The sequence below is a fragment of the Thermobia domestica genome, chromosome 12 (genome assembly GCF_964235325.1).
Source record: "Thermobia domestica chromosome 12, izTheDome1.hap1.1, whole genome shotgun sequence".
NCBI classification, from domain to species: Eukaryota; Metazoa; Arthropoda; class Insecta; order Zygentoma; family Lepismatidae; genus Thermobia; species Thermobia domestica.
Genome location: NC_137465.1, coordinates 202,989,756 through 203,005,635, shown reverse-complemented (window position 1 = coordinate 203,005,635; position 15,880 = coordinate 202,989,756).

The window sequence follows — 15,880 nt, the reverse complement described above, 5'->3', positions numbered from 1 at the left end:
ATCAGCTGCAATTTCTGTTTGTATTGTGGCTGGCTAATGTAGATTGCACATAAATATGCACTCAAGAAATACTCAAGATTCAATGACATGGTATTTTCCTATTTGAAAAGTACCTCCAAAGAATGAAAACATGATCTTCTAGTACTTGAGGGGCCGCGGTGGCTCAGTGGTAGAGCGTTCACTTCTGGTGCTTGGCGTTCCGAGTTCGATCTCAGCCCCTGCCAAGTGAACTTTGTGGTGGACAAACACCGTGTGCGTGGGTTTTCTCGGGGTTCTTCCGTTTCCTCCCACTTTCTTCATTCCACCATTTCATTCATTACTCATCATCACCGTCTCCTTTAGCCTAATCGGCATAACCGTGGGACGTAAAAGTCAAAGATTTCATTTTTTCATTTTTTTCTTCTAGTACTTCAAAATACTTCTACAATTGAACGAAAAGAAGCTTACTTCATTGATTATAGCAAAATTTTATTTCAAGCATACAATGCAACAATAGACTCTTTAATATGGACAATTTTCATAGATGTTAAATATCTACTATTTCCTACCTGTGGTTGCATTCTTTACAAGGAATGGAACATGACTTTAATACAGTATGCTTCCGTCATTTGGATCATTTCTGTACATTACAAATGTCCTGTAACTTAACTGATTCATTCAATGACAGATACATAATAAGCAGGCCAAAGTCTACAACTATCATGAATTTGATCAAGATCAGACGGGTTTCGTCGATCGCATATTAGTAGAACTTCTTGATTTCACTGATTACAAAACTCATCCTCCATGGCCGATACGTTCAAAACCATAGCTCTTCAGACCATAATATTTCCTGTTTACTGTACATATGGAACCTCCACCATTAGAGATGACCAGAACCGGAACCTGAAATATCTAAGCCTCGGTTCCGAAACCAGAAACTTGATTCTCACTGGATCCGGAACCGGTTAACTTACAACGTTGTAGATCCAAAATTTTCTGACCGTCTCTAGTGAAGTGTCGTTTTTAAGCAATAGCAGGAAAACAAAGTTAGGTCATTTTTAGTCATTATTTCATAGTTTTAGGTAATAATACGTTTTTTAAGGACGCAAAGACATTTCATACTATGTAAATTGAAATGTGTGTATATCACAAGAAAAGGACTGTTTTATTCAGTTCTATTTAACAAATATGTAAAATGTAGTTTATAATAAAGCATGTTTACATGTGTGTAGTGTAATGCAAAGCGCTCCTTGTCACTTTTTATTGAATTAGAGGGTCATTTATGTACAAAACACGGTAAATATATACAGGGTGATTCAAAAGGTTGGCACCATAGGACAAAAGGATATATCTGAAGTAAAATTGGATGAGAATAGACGTTCAACAGTTTCACACGTAGTTTGCAATTCTCTGAAAATCAAGTGCCTTTGGGGCCCCTAATTCTCATCATAGAGCCTCTGGGGTCAACTTGAAAATTTAAATTAGTGACTCTGTATAAACAGTTATGTTTTCGAATTCTACAGTAAAAAAAAAGTAACTTTTGTCTCTATCAGTTTCGTGAGAAATCTTAAATCTTAAGAGTTACGGTCATTTGAAATCTTGAGTGAACAGTGGTTGGTTATTATCTAATATCAGCAGGTTTTATGATACATCTGTGGTAGCCTGTTGATACATTAATCTTTGTTTTTGTTCTGTTGTTGACCTCAAGTTCACAGTATAATTTGTGAATTAAAATCCAATAATCAAGTACAAGTACTAGAAAGTTACTGATAAAATTTTAGCATTGTCCAGTTCTTTTGAAAACCGCCCCAGCCAATAACCGTGATAAACTTCTTACTTAAATACAGGCCTTTGCCATACAGCAACTAGATGTAAGATTCAGCGGTTAAGTGAAAAATATTTGAGTCTTATTATTGGAACAATATTTTGCATTTTGCCTATTCTTTCCAGCTTTCCTTATCTCCATTTACAAAAGACCTGATGGTGAAGGTTGTACTGGATCAGAACTCTATTTTCATACCGCCATATGTTTCCTGTCTATGTTTGAATAGGCTTGTGTAAAACGGTATTATTTCGTCTCATATTTATTTTATTTTGTACTTACCTTTATTGTGTTTAGTCAAGTTAAATCTACACAGTTTTGCTTAGTTTTATTGCTGTCTCTTTCAAGAACTGTTGAAAAAGATTGTAAGAACTGTTGAAACTATGCAGATTTAACTTTAGTAGACGCAATAAAAGTGGGGCTAGGTGCAAAACTTATTATTTTTATTTATTTCTTCTCCTACTCTTTACTCTTAGCAATTGCCTCGGCGTACGAGCATGTTTGAAGCAAATTTTGACGTATTGGTATGATTCTTCTCTCTCTCTTTCTCTCTCTCTCTCTCTCTCTCTCTCTCTCTCTCTCTCTCTATATATATATATATATATATATATATATATATATATATATATATATATATATATATATATATATATAAAAAACCTCGTATGAGACCGTTAGACGTCATTTGGGGAACGGAAAGGAAGATTAAATAAATTAAAAATTTGATTGAGCAATGTAAACAATTGTTGTGCTTAGTTTGAATGTAAATTACGAGGGGTGATCAGGAAGTAAGGTTACAAAGGCTACCGTGAAACACGTATATACAGTATTATTTCATACAACCAATACAGCCAACAGATAGTACATACATTAGGGTATTTTCCGATACAGTCTCCATATCGGTTGAGGCAATTGTCCCATCGTGCGATGAGTTTGAAGATTCCCTCCTGGTAAAAATCCTGTCCTTCCGTGTTCAGCTACGTTGGCACGAAGTGTTTCACCTCCTCGAGGCCGCGGTGGCTTGGTGATAGAGCGTTTACCTCTGGTGCATGGGGTCCTTGGTTCGATCCCAGCTCGCACCAAGTGAGTTTTGTGGTGGACAAACACTGTGTGCTTGGATTTCCACAGGGTTCTCCCGTTTCCTCTCACTTTCTTCATTCCTCCATTTCATTTATTTCTCATCATCGCCGTCTCCTTCAGCCTAGCCGACATAATCGTGGGACATTAAACTTAAAGATTTCCTTTTGTTTTACTTCCTCATCTGAAGTGAAGCAACGTCCTCCTAGGTGCCCTTTCAAGTGAGGGAACAGGAACTTCCGTAACGTGATATTCCAGTTGTCCTGAATCAGCTCCTCCACGCGAGCTTTGTCCAAATCTGTTGATGCCGTGCCACTGTGCTCCTCGTCTGTGACGCAGCAAACTTCCGACATGCTGACGAGACATTATAGTCTCTCCGTAAATCCGTAAATCTCTACCAGCTGCCAGTGAATCTCAGCTGGGTTACATGTTTCGCCCACAGAAATTAAATAAGTGAGCGGACTTCTTCGCGAGACCAGTTTTCCAAACGAATCACCATTTGTGTTTACTTACAACTATCACCGTAGGAGCCGGTTGGTTGAAACTATGCACTGTAGCCAACTCCATATATTAAAATTACCACACACTCTTCATTCCTCTATAACAGATGAAACTCCAGAAATTTCGGCCTTGTAACCTTGGTTTCTGATCCTCCCTCCTATATTACTAATTTTAATTGTTTTTATTTATTCCTCCTTGTCGGTTCTGTAGTTGCCCACAAGATGAAAATTAGAAAGAATTACAAACGATCATGGAGGTACGTCAAAATTTCACTTTCGTCTATACCATGCCTCAGCATTCTTTGTAGTTATCATTGGAAGTAGGATATTTTGTCCATCTGCTAGATTTTCCATCTATAGAAATCTTTATGCTTCTTGTAGAACAGTTAGATTCAGGTAGTTGTCTAAATCATGTAACACATTAACAAAATACATCTTTGTAATTTGCGTTCACACTAATTGATTTTTTCGAATCTGCTTAGCTTATCAATTTAATTAATTTGTAATAATGATCATCAGTGATGTATTAAAAAAAAGAAAGAGAATGTATTTTTTAAAAAAAGAAAAAAGAGAGACAAAGAGAGAGCATGCAATCTTGTGTTACTTCCAAGCAGAAGGAAGGAAATCATTTCATTTCCAAAGCATATCCGCTGATAGTTCATTTATTTGTTTCTTGACGGAATGCTAATATCAATTTTTAAATATAGGAATGACAAAACTTCCTAAATTAATATGGCATTGGGCCATCTTTAGCCTGAATCATCCCCACATAAATACTGAAAGCTTTCAGTTGCGTTACCGATGATGGACAAGACTCTACATCAGCAGTATTTAAGTCGGGGCAAGGGGGTGTTGAAGTTAATACTGATCAGGGTTTTTCTTCTAACCAAATTAATTAACTAACTTTATGGCCAATGGAACTCGGAGATTCAATGCCGCGCTAACAAAAGCTCTCCACTGAATTCTATCCTTAGCCAACTGGATCCACTTTCTGCTTTGTATTCCTATTTCTGCGAAATCCATCTTAATGTTTTCCTCCCATCTGCGCCTAGGTCTTCCTAATGGTCGTTTTCCAGTTGGATTTCCAGTTAAAACTTTGAAAGCGTTCCTACTATCGTCCATTCTGGCTACATGACCTGCCCACCTGAGTTTTCGAGACTTGATGACCCTCACAATGTTTGGTAAACGGTATGAATTATAAAGTACCTCGTTATGAATTTTCCGCCATTCCCCATTCCCGTTTCTCTTGAATTTAATCAGGGCTTTTCTTCTAGGAAAAAAGAAAGTACAGGGACACTGTGTTACCTGTAAATCTATCGTCACTTCAGGAAAACTTATTTGCAGTCAGGAGGAACAGACAGAGCAAGGTTCCTACTGTTTACCCATTCGGCTAAGACCTCTAGTTGGCAGAGTACCAAGGAAAGTCTTATCTTAATGAAAGGAGTGGACTGTAAAAGAAAAAGAAAAGGAAGGAAGGCGTTGGTTATTCGGATCGGCGGTAAAGGTATTGTTTGCAGTGTTACCAACCCGGCGCAGTAAATCTCTACCTGATAAGATTTTATAAATAATAATATGAGAATGAAACCAAAGTGGGCCTACAGCACTGAAAGCTCGATAACCGATTATTATTGTCCGTAGGACATGACTGGGATTCTACGGTGCAAGATAAAAAAAAATCCAAAATTTGGAGGAGGTGATAAGCACAATACTTTGCCTTTACTGATTGACGGTATTGGCTCTATCATAATAAAATAATAAAACGACGTGTGTACATACCCACGCTCACGCAAGCATAACCACGAAACAGATAAGAAAAGAACTAGAAAAATACACTTAACTGCACACGCACAAGCGTATGTGTACTGTAGAGAAAGACAATAACTGAAGTTCTCCCGCGGGTTGTTGGCGCGATCAACCGAATGTCGAAGCCCCTAAAACACACTGCTAGGCTGTATTTAAAATGCGCGCGCTTTGTTCACTGCGTGACATCATTACCTGACCAGAATGTATTGCTGACCTGGGACCAATTTACGTAGGCTGGCAACTATCTTTAAACTTCCAACCTTCTTTCTTTCGCTCCCAGAGGAGTAAACGAACACATGTTGTCCGTACATACACATACCTATTTTTCGTAATAGACTCTTCTACTTCTGTCATGCGCAGAAGTGTCGAGGGACCTAATGTCCGAGGGTAGACAGTACAAGCATTCCTGCAAGAAATGCATGCGTAACATTCAGTATATACGGCTAATGAATTTTACTATTATAGCTACTAGAAGTATTGAAATACAAAGACCAGCTTTCTATAAGAACTTCCAAGGCTCCCACTTTGTCATCTCTGTGACGAGCTTTTGCTTCTTGTGTCCACAGCTGAATGCTGACCTTGTAGCAAACATGACTTCACATATTTAAACGGGTCAAACAAAGATTGTTCTAAAACTGTGATGACTAGTAGACTTGTAATAGTGTTTAATTCATGACGCTCTCTCTAGTGTCTAAATCAGGTTCCTGTGTGAGAAACCTCTCTCACATTCACTGGAAAATATGGACATAGTATTGAGAATATACTTCAGTTTAAGAAGCTTTTCAGGTATATCTTCAAATATACTACTTTATTGCTCGGACTATTTCTCTTCCACAGAGCTGAAATCTTCTGGAAAATTGAAGAACCTCTTCTTCCCCCAAAAGTATATTCGACTTGGCTTCTGCTTGCCATTTATTTAGATACAGAATAGATACACATCTCGAAACATTAAATTGTCATCAGAAAGAACTCTTCGTGAAAGTACATTCTTTTGGCTTTTCTCAAGCAGTGTTAATAGAGAATACGGTTCATGCGATCTTGACAAACTTATGTCTATAGGCGGCTTGTGAAATGTATTGCTAGTAATCGTTGGTAGGACTCCAGCAGGCTATAGCTGTAAGCATATTTAGACTTAAAGGAATAATAAATACTTCTGACCAGAGTATATACACTTATTTATTAAAAACTAAATTACAGTGTAACTGTTTCGACAACTTAACGTTGTCTTCATCAGACACTAACTGCCAGTGTTGGTGTCTGATGAAGACAACGTTAAGTTGTCGAAACTGTTACACTGTAATTTAGTTTTTAATAAGTCTGGTCAGAAGTGTTTATATTCCTTTAGTGAGTTCCAGAGTCGTGGTGGATAGAGTTAGACTTAAAATGACAGCTGAGGCGACCAAAGTAAAATTTACTATTTTAGTTTCGAAAGCTTCCTTTTAGTGCACTACAATCACTGGCAGAAAATTCAGTCAAACCCAATAGTAAATTAGATTATGAGAAATACTCTTTCTATGAAGAATTTACCCGCTTTGAGAGAAAACAGTAATATGAAAAGGTTGTCATTGTTTATAAAAGGTACCGAAATGTCGTTCCAGTTCCGAAAAATACCCTGATCCTAATGTTCTTTAAACTATCCTGAACAGGTGTATTAGTGCATTACCAACTTGGAAGAATATATCATTGGTGGGGAACATCTGTACCTTGTCACCAGGAATTAATGAAATTGCAACCCACACTAACATAGGACTACCGCCATATTTAACAGTGAGAAGCAAGCAGTGTCTACTATAAACGAAGCTTGTGTTTGGAAACAACAGTAACGATGACTCATTGGACCATATTACGCCCTCCCGATCATCGGTGCTCCTATGTTTATGTTTTAGGCTCCGTGCTACCGACGATCACATGCTTCAAAATGATGACCCAAGCGCAGACGTTGAGGTTAAGCAGCTCTCATCAGATTAATTGTAAAAGGTCCTCCCTGTTGGTATAGTGGCCAGCACGTGTATCTTTGTTCATGGTCTTATGTTCCATTCCCGATGAGAAAGGATTATAAAATTTGAACGCATCAAGGTAGTTCAGATTTCAGAAAAGCTAACAAAACTATAAAGTGAGCTCGTTTCTAATCCTGATTGGTTATGCAGTCAGTTATGCCGCATTAGCGCCACAGTTCTTTGTGATAACCTTGTCCAACGTTCGGTGAACCCGCTAACCTAGGCTTCGTTTCCGCCTGTTTTCAGTTTCTCTTAATTATATCTTGTCACGAGTTCCGCCTTTCACCATCACCTTGGACACTTGTTCTTAATATATTTAACAGACTGGTAGTCTTATATAGACTTGGTGTAATTAATCTTACATACAAACTTTAACCTCTTTGAAAATCTTGAAGGTTTTCAGCTCTGCAAAATACATGTTGCATTAGATGGACGTTTTCAGTATTTTGATAACTACCTGTATTTTTCTCTGTACATACGTTCGATATGTTTGCAGTTCAGTTTCTTTTAATGTTCAATTTCGTAATTTTTCGTTATTCATAAAAACGCAGAACTATCAGATGAATGATGCCTTGATTTCGAATAGTTAGGAATCGTTTGCTATATACATAACAAAATCGTAGCGTTTCAGCATAGTACGGGTGTTTTCACTGTGACATGTCCCTAGTTTGGTTGCATGTTAAATTACACTTCTAACCGAGCAAAAAGACCAAGTAAGATAATAACATTTGTATTCGCATGGTAGAGCACTTAACTTTCGCAGTACATATTGTTTAATTCGAATCCTGGTCGCATCCTGCGGGCATACGAATACTCATGGGCGGCTTTGTAATGTGGTAACAAAGTTACGTGCCTTCCCAGTTAATACGAAGATTTTTTTTTTTTTTTTAATGAACATTAGTTTCTATATACGAGTGAGAAACGACCGAACGAAATTTTGATTTTAATATGGAGCCTGCAACCCTGATGACATGTACTGGATATATGATTATGCAATGACAAATTGTTATTTCTCCTGTAATATTTTCGCCTCACATCAGAATTTGAAGAATGCCTTCAAAGTGGAAAATTACTGGATGACCCAAAGTTGGGAGGAAGAACAGGTGAGTGTAGTCGGTTTCGCCGCCAATGTCGATGTGACTTCCGTGTTACAGAACTCTGGAGCTGCCAATGGAAACACTGTTTCTTTGTCATATGTATATATGTGGCTCTGAAAAAGAAGGTTAAACCGTCCTTCAAACCAAGGTTTTTGGCTTAAACCAAGGTGGTTGAAGTCTTGGTTTAAACCGTTTTTTTTTTTTTTTTTTTTGCTTTTTTTCTTTCTTTTTTTTTATGGTTTTAATCAATATAAATAAATAAATTTAAGAGGAGAAATGCCACATATCGTATGAACTTTAGGTGAAATTTCCTCGTATCTCAAACCATCTAAAAGATCTTTTTGCATACATTACAAACCCAGGAAATATGAATAGAAATGCTTTAATTAAATTTAAAGGTTTATATATATATATACAGGGTGGGCCATTTTAATTAATCCACGGAAATATCTGAAAAATGATAAAACATAGAAGAAATGTTTGAAGTATACGTTATATATTGCTAAGGGGGAAAACCAACTCCGCCAAAAGTACCCCTCCCCGCCCCCCGTAAATGGGGGTAACGGGGGGTAACTTTGAAATGTCAAATGGGAACATGGGTCGAGTAATACCTCGTTCGAAAGGTCTTGGAAAACTAAGTAACGCTGTACCAAAAGATGTTTCATATTGTGCACCAGTTTCAAAATGGCCGCCATTATATGCTTCGGAAACTCCAGTACCCGTAGTATGAAAACCATGGAAGATAAATGAATGGAACAAAATTGAAATACGTAAATATCATAGGATGATCCCTGTGATCCCAGTGGCCTTCCTGAAGGGGTCTTGGGGGCTAACTTCAAAATTTCAATGTCCGACCGGACAACGGTTCGGGCGTACGCTTGACCTACCCAATGCTGTTTGGAAGGCAGACTTCATGGATAGAGAATTGGTGCACTGAGTTAATGCGGATGGCCACAGTTACATTTTGAGTAACTATTAGCGGCCTTTTGAGAACACTGCCATTTCACCTCAATCGTTTTCTCCTGCAAGATGTTTGATTTTGCAAGATTTATCGAACGAGGTACCACTCGACTCATGTTACTATTTGAAATTTTGAAGTTAGCTCCCAAGACCCCTTCAGGGAGGCCACTGGGATCACAGGGATCATCCTATGATATTTACGTATTTCAATTTTGTTCCATTCATTTACCTTCCATGGTTTTCATACTACGGGTACTGGAGTTTCCGAACCATATAATGGCGGCCATTTTGAAACTGGTGCACAATATGAAACATCTTTTGGTACAGCGTTACTTAGTTTTCCAAGACCTTTCGAACGAGGTATTACTCGACCCATGTTCCCATTTGACATTTCAAAGTTACCCCCCGTTACCCCCATTTACGGGGGGCGGGGAGGGGTACTTTTGGCGGAGTTGGTTTTCCCCCTTAGCAATATATAACGTGTACTTCAAACATTTCTTCTATGTTTTATCATTTTTCAGATATTTCCGTGGATTAATTAAAATGGCCCACCCTGTATATTGTAAGGATGTCCAGATGGAGGACCATTTTTCTCGGGTACAAACCGAGTAGTGGTTCGGATCCCACTTCAAGCACGGAGTTGCCAAATTTTTCAGAGAGAAAAGGAAGATTGTACAAACATGATTTCATATAGTAACACGGAATAATTTTGATTGCAAACTGGCAGTTTTATTAAAAAGCAATTCCATCACAAAAAACGCACACAAAATGTACACGGTTAGCATAAATGATTAATTCATTTTGAAACGGCTATATTTTCAAAAGGATTACACGTACTCACATGAAACGTATATGAAAAGAACGACAAACTTACAAAGTTTATGCACCCTCTACAAATGTCCAATATGTGCCCCTTTGGTGACACGACACAAGTCCAGGCGACGTCTTTTTTCTTGCTTTCCTTCCATTTTCGACATGTACTAACCTCGTAGTGCCATACTGCTCCATCCGATCGGAGCTCCATACTGCTCCATGTACTGACTCGTGCTGCTACACAATATAAACCTGGTGAGTTTATGGTTTTTTTCATGTATCGTTCATATGTGCACGTGTAATACTTTTGAAAATATAGCGTTTTTCAAAACGAATGAATCATTTATGCTAACTCTGTATATTACAGTTCCCATTGGGAAATCATATGACTTACATTTTACGTTAAGCCCATTTCTCGTCTCATATAACCGCGGTGGGGTAGATCACGATCGATCAAAAATGCGATATGATCAACACAGTATTGACAGATACTAAAACCAAAATATTCTTAATCATAAGGTTGAAAATGAAATGAAATGAAATCTGATTTTTACGTCCCACGGTTATGCCGGTTAGGCTAAAGGGGACAGTGATTATGAGAAATGAATGAAATGGTGGAATAAAGAAAGTAGGAGGAAACGGGAGAACCCCGAGAAAACCCACGACCACGGTGTTTGTCCACCACAAAGTTCACACGGCGCGAGCTGGGATCGAACCAGGGACCCCAAGCACCGGAGGTGAACGCTCTACCACTGAGCCACCGCGCCACCCTAATCATAAGGTTGAGATGCCGGCTACATAGGATGCAGAAATGCAACCTGTTGTACTTTCTCTGTGAATACTAAGTTACGTCGATGGGTTGCGTTGTTAACAGTGTCAGGAATCACTTTCTCCTTTTTTTTTTAAAAAAAAAAATCGTACTAACAAACTCGTATAAAATCATTTTAAAGATGTTCAGAAATATAATTATTTTATTTATTAAAAGAAAACTTAAGAAATCGTTTCACGAAGAAAATAAAAACGTATAACCTGCCAAGAAAAATGCAAAACTTACATGCAAAACGTACGAGGGCTGTGCAGAAAGTACCAGACGTTTTGGCCTTTCGCGGCAGTAGGCGATTCGTAGAGTCGCCATCTTGGTGTCTGAACGTTGCTACACTTAGTACGCATCCAGCTGTGGTAGCGTGAGGTACGCTCTTACTGTGTTTTCTGTGACGTGTTAATATGTGCGCTGCAATAGAAAATCTCGCCTCTTATGTGGTGCGTTCTGTGATTAGGTTTTTGTTGGCAAAAAACCACAAGCGAATTGAAATCCATCGCCAACTGTGTGAAGTGTACGGACATGGAATAATGATTGAAGGCTGAGTGAGGCAATGGTCCACACATGGCCAAGTATCCGAGAGCTCTTGGATGGTTTTGGATGGGAGGTGTTTCGATCATCTACCATACAGGCCGGGTTTGACGCCGAGTGACTACCACTTCTTCCCAGCGATGAAGACTCGGCTCGCTACACAACGCTTTAATAGTGACACCGAACTGCATACCGGCGTAAGCCAGGGGTTGAAATCGCAGGCGGGAGATTTCTACCGCGACGGTATTGAAAAACTTGTGCCACGGTATGATAAGTAGCCTAATTTGCATGGTAATTATGTGGAAAAATAGCTTAAGAGTTGTAAAGAAACCATCCTACGGTGATCATTGTTTTCATCAGATTTTTTAATTTTTTTTCCTGAATTCTATGTTCGGCTGTGCCCCAGGGGGACAGGAGCGTTACAGAGTGTACCTTTCAAATGTATATAATACAATTTGGTTTGTTTATACTATTACCTTTTTTTATTTCAAAACGTCTATTACTTTCTGGACAACCTTAAGGTAAGGCTGGCAGCCCTCTTTAAGCTAAGGATCCCGTTCTTTTTCATAACCCCGTTGTTACATAAGCAAACTTTTTCTGTAAAGCGTTTTTTGAAAATACGGATTTAAACCAAAAAACATTATTTTTGCCACCCCTGATTCAAACTAATCTGAGACTATAGATTGTCCTATAGTCATTTGAGATGTATAAACGCTGTGCCAATATTAAAAATCAGTAGACTTTATTATATTAAAGCTGTGTCAGTGGGGGTATTCGGACTACTTCCGCGTTATGATCATTTTATGCATTAGTAGCATATATTACCGCTTCGCTGGGTTGAAATGAAAATTTAAATGCACAACTGCGTATCTTATGTGCTTAGTACCCGTTAAATGTGCTGTTTTCGTTTTTAATGGCATCGATTTAAACGGCATCGGAAAGATCATTGATCATCTCGGCGACCCCGAAGATCATCAATTCGACACTAATATTGGTCATTTTCGATCATTTTATTATCTCCCCCTCTCCCAAGATGCGGGGCTGAATTTGGATTTAAACAGCATCAGAAGTGTCACTGTTCACCTCGGCGATCCCAAGAACTATATAGATTCAACCCTAATATCGGCCATTTTCCATCATATATATATATATAGCACCCCATGTTGTGGTCCATGGCATCGGAAGTGTCATCGTTCATCTCAGCAACCCGCAAAAAATGTGGATTCAGCACTCATATCGGTCATTTTCGATCATTTTTTAAATCTCTCTTCCTCCCCCTCCCCCAAGTTGCGGGTTTGAATTTGAATTTAAACAGGATCGAAAGTATCACTGTTCATCTAAGCAACCCAGAAAACTATAAATTCGACACTGATAGTGGCCATTTTCGGTCATTTTCATATATCTCTTTTTCCCCCTCCCCCAAGCGGCGGGACTGATTTTGGATTTAAACCGGATCGAAAATGTCACTGTTCATCTGAATGATCCCGAAAACTATGGATTAGACACTAATATTATTCATTTTCGATCATTATTATATATAGCTTCCCTCCCCCTCTTCCGTTCTGCGACACATGACATCAAAATTGTCACTATTAATCTCAGCTACTCCTAAAACTATGGATTCGACACTAATATTCGTCATTTACGATCACTTTTATATTTTATCCCCCTCCCCTATATGGTACCCTTCCCTCCCTCAACTATCAGGACAGAACTTGGATTGAAACAGCATCAGAAGTGTCACTGTTTCTCTCATCCACCCCGAAAACTATGAATTCAACACTAATATCGGTCATTTTTGATCATTTTTAAATTTCTCTTCATCCTCCCAGTGAATAGCCTAAGGTAATCCCTGCCCCTAAACTCATGTATATTAAAAATTTGATTGAGTTCAGTCGGATGGTTCAAGAGGGATGAAGTCACAAAGGTAGTCTTTTTTATTTTTTTTTACATATATATCTCCCCCTCCCCCTCCCTTAGGTTCGCTCGTCAAAGTGAAACGACAAAAAACACCCAAGGTTCGACCTTCATATATGTTGAAAATTTGATCGAGATTGGTTGGGTGGTTCAAAAGTTATTAGGTTTTTTTAGTTTTTATTTATACGTCCCCCTCCCCTAGGATCTACCGTTAAAGTGAAATTACAAAAATGTTTCCAGATCCGAACCTCATGAATCTTGAAAATTTAATTGAGATCGGTCGGATAGTTCAAGAGTTATTAAGTTACAAAAATAGTCACTTTCAGCCTTATATAAATTGATTTATATATATATATATCTCCCTCTTTCTCCTCCCCTACGTTGCTCCGTCAAATTTAAATCCTAAAAACGATCCCAGGCCTGAACCTCATCTATGTTGAAAATTTGATCAAGATCGGTCGAGTGGTTCAGAAGTTATTAAGTTTTATTTATTTTTATACCCCCTTTCTCCCCCCAAGTCGGGGTGAGTTCTACCATCAAAGTGAATAGCCTAAAACTAGCCCATCCTCGAACCTCATCCATGTTACAAATTTGATCGAGATCGGTTGGGCGGTTCAGGAGATTTAGAGTCACTAGCATAGTGATTTTCAATTTTATATTGTAAGGATCCCCACATCACGTTAGAAGCCCATATCAATACAACACGTGTTATTGATTACAAACAATGAAGCAGCCGAGAAGCCAACACGGAAGACGCCGGAGGAAGCCGAAAGGAGACGGACCTCATGAAAGGACCCGAAGAGGACACATAAAAGCGCAACCACGGAGGGACGTGGTATCAGACGACCAACTGATCAACTAACCAAACCTGCCCCGAGGTCACATTGGACTAGGGATCCTCACTACAACCAAGCCTCGCGAAGCTACCTTGGGCAGAGGGGGCTTTCCTTCAAGATTCACCAAAACCTTGCAGGTGTCTTGGAGACTGCTTTGAGACAAGGGGCACCGTGCAAAACACCAATCTCCCTTCATCTGGTCAATAAGAAGATAGACACTATTTACTCTTTGTAATCAAAGACATTTGTAATTAGAACTTTGTAACAAAATTGGTGAAGGGAAAAGACTCGCCCGGTCCGTCATTTAGTCTCTACCTATAAAATCATTGCGTGGTGTAGGCACCGGAGTTTCCTACGTTGCGCTCTTTTTATTAACTTTTTAGCAGGCACTGATGAGGTCAGTATCAAAATCCATCTAAGTTTCACTGTCCCTCCCTCCTTCTTACCTTCCCCGAGTGCGATTTTATGCCGGAAACTAGGTCAGGTAAACAAACATATAAGTTAGAGGAAAACAATACAAATATGACAGAGGGTGCACCTAATATATCTTTTAACAGGCCTCATTTGAGGAAATATTCGGGACACGTGCATGAGGACCCGGAGAGATTTTTCATGCTATTCGATCACACGGCAACAATGCAATCATGGTCACCAGCTAAAAAAAAAAAAAAAAAAAAAAAAAAAAAAAAGAAATTTTACCGATATATCTACAGGACACAGCATTAGATCTAGTGTTACAACTTAAAAACCAAAATTAATTCGGAACGATGTCCTATGAAACATTAAAATCTAAATTAGTAGCACTAAGTAGGCCGAAGGTTCCATCATACAAGGCGGAACAGGAGTTATTCGAGGTCCAACAAGGAACGGATGAGTCCATAGATTCAAATTTTTTGCGTAAACTCCGAGCAATCAGGCAGTTATTACCGGATTCGTCAGAAGTGCAGAAGATCCATCATTTATCCTTGGGATTACAAAGGGAATTTCTTAACAAGATAGCGCTAGAAAGGTTTGCAACAGTAGACACCTTACAGATTAAATTGAACAACTTGGAAGCCGCTAATGACCTTTTAAGAAAAAGAGAGCATGCAGAGCTATCACAAAAACTGCACATGCTATACGGCCAAAATCATATACATAACCTACAGGATATATCATATGTATTACCAACTGAGCCAAAGATAATGTATCCTATACAACAGTCATACACCATACCCATCCTATACAGACGCAACCTGTCACACAACCAATGAACAATTATGTACCTGCATCCCAACAACAATTTAATACCTATCAGTCAAATCCATCATTAACGACTTCTCAACCATCAGTACCTAATCCTCAGAACTATCAGAACACGACTCAAGAACCCAAGACCGTTCCCCACCACGAGCAAAATCCTCCACATCATAGCAGAATTGTCGCTAGTGATAGCGCAGATAAGTTATAGAAAGAAACAGAAGAATAGAAATCAGGGATATAGGAAAAGAAATAACAATAATAACGGAAAGAAAAAAACAGGGACAAGTTGAGAATATAGTCAGCAGGCCATACCCACGGAGGATCAAATTTTAGTATGCGTGATATGCCGGAATCGGGGATACGGTGCATCCATTTGTTACAAGCGTCCAAAAAACGTGTAAGACCGCCCCTTGGCAAGGGGACCAACAGCCATCAGCATCCGAAACATGAAGACCAAAGAGAAACTTACGAAATTCCTATGAT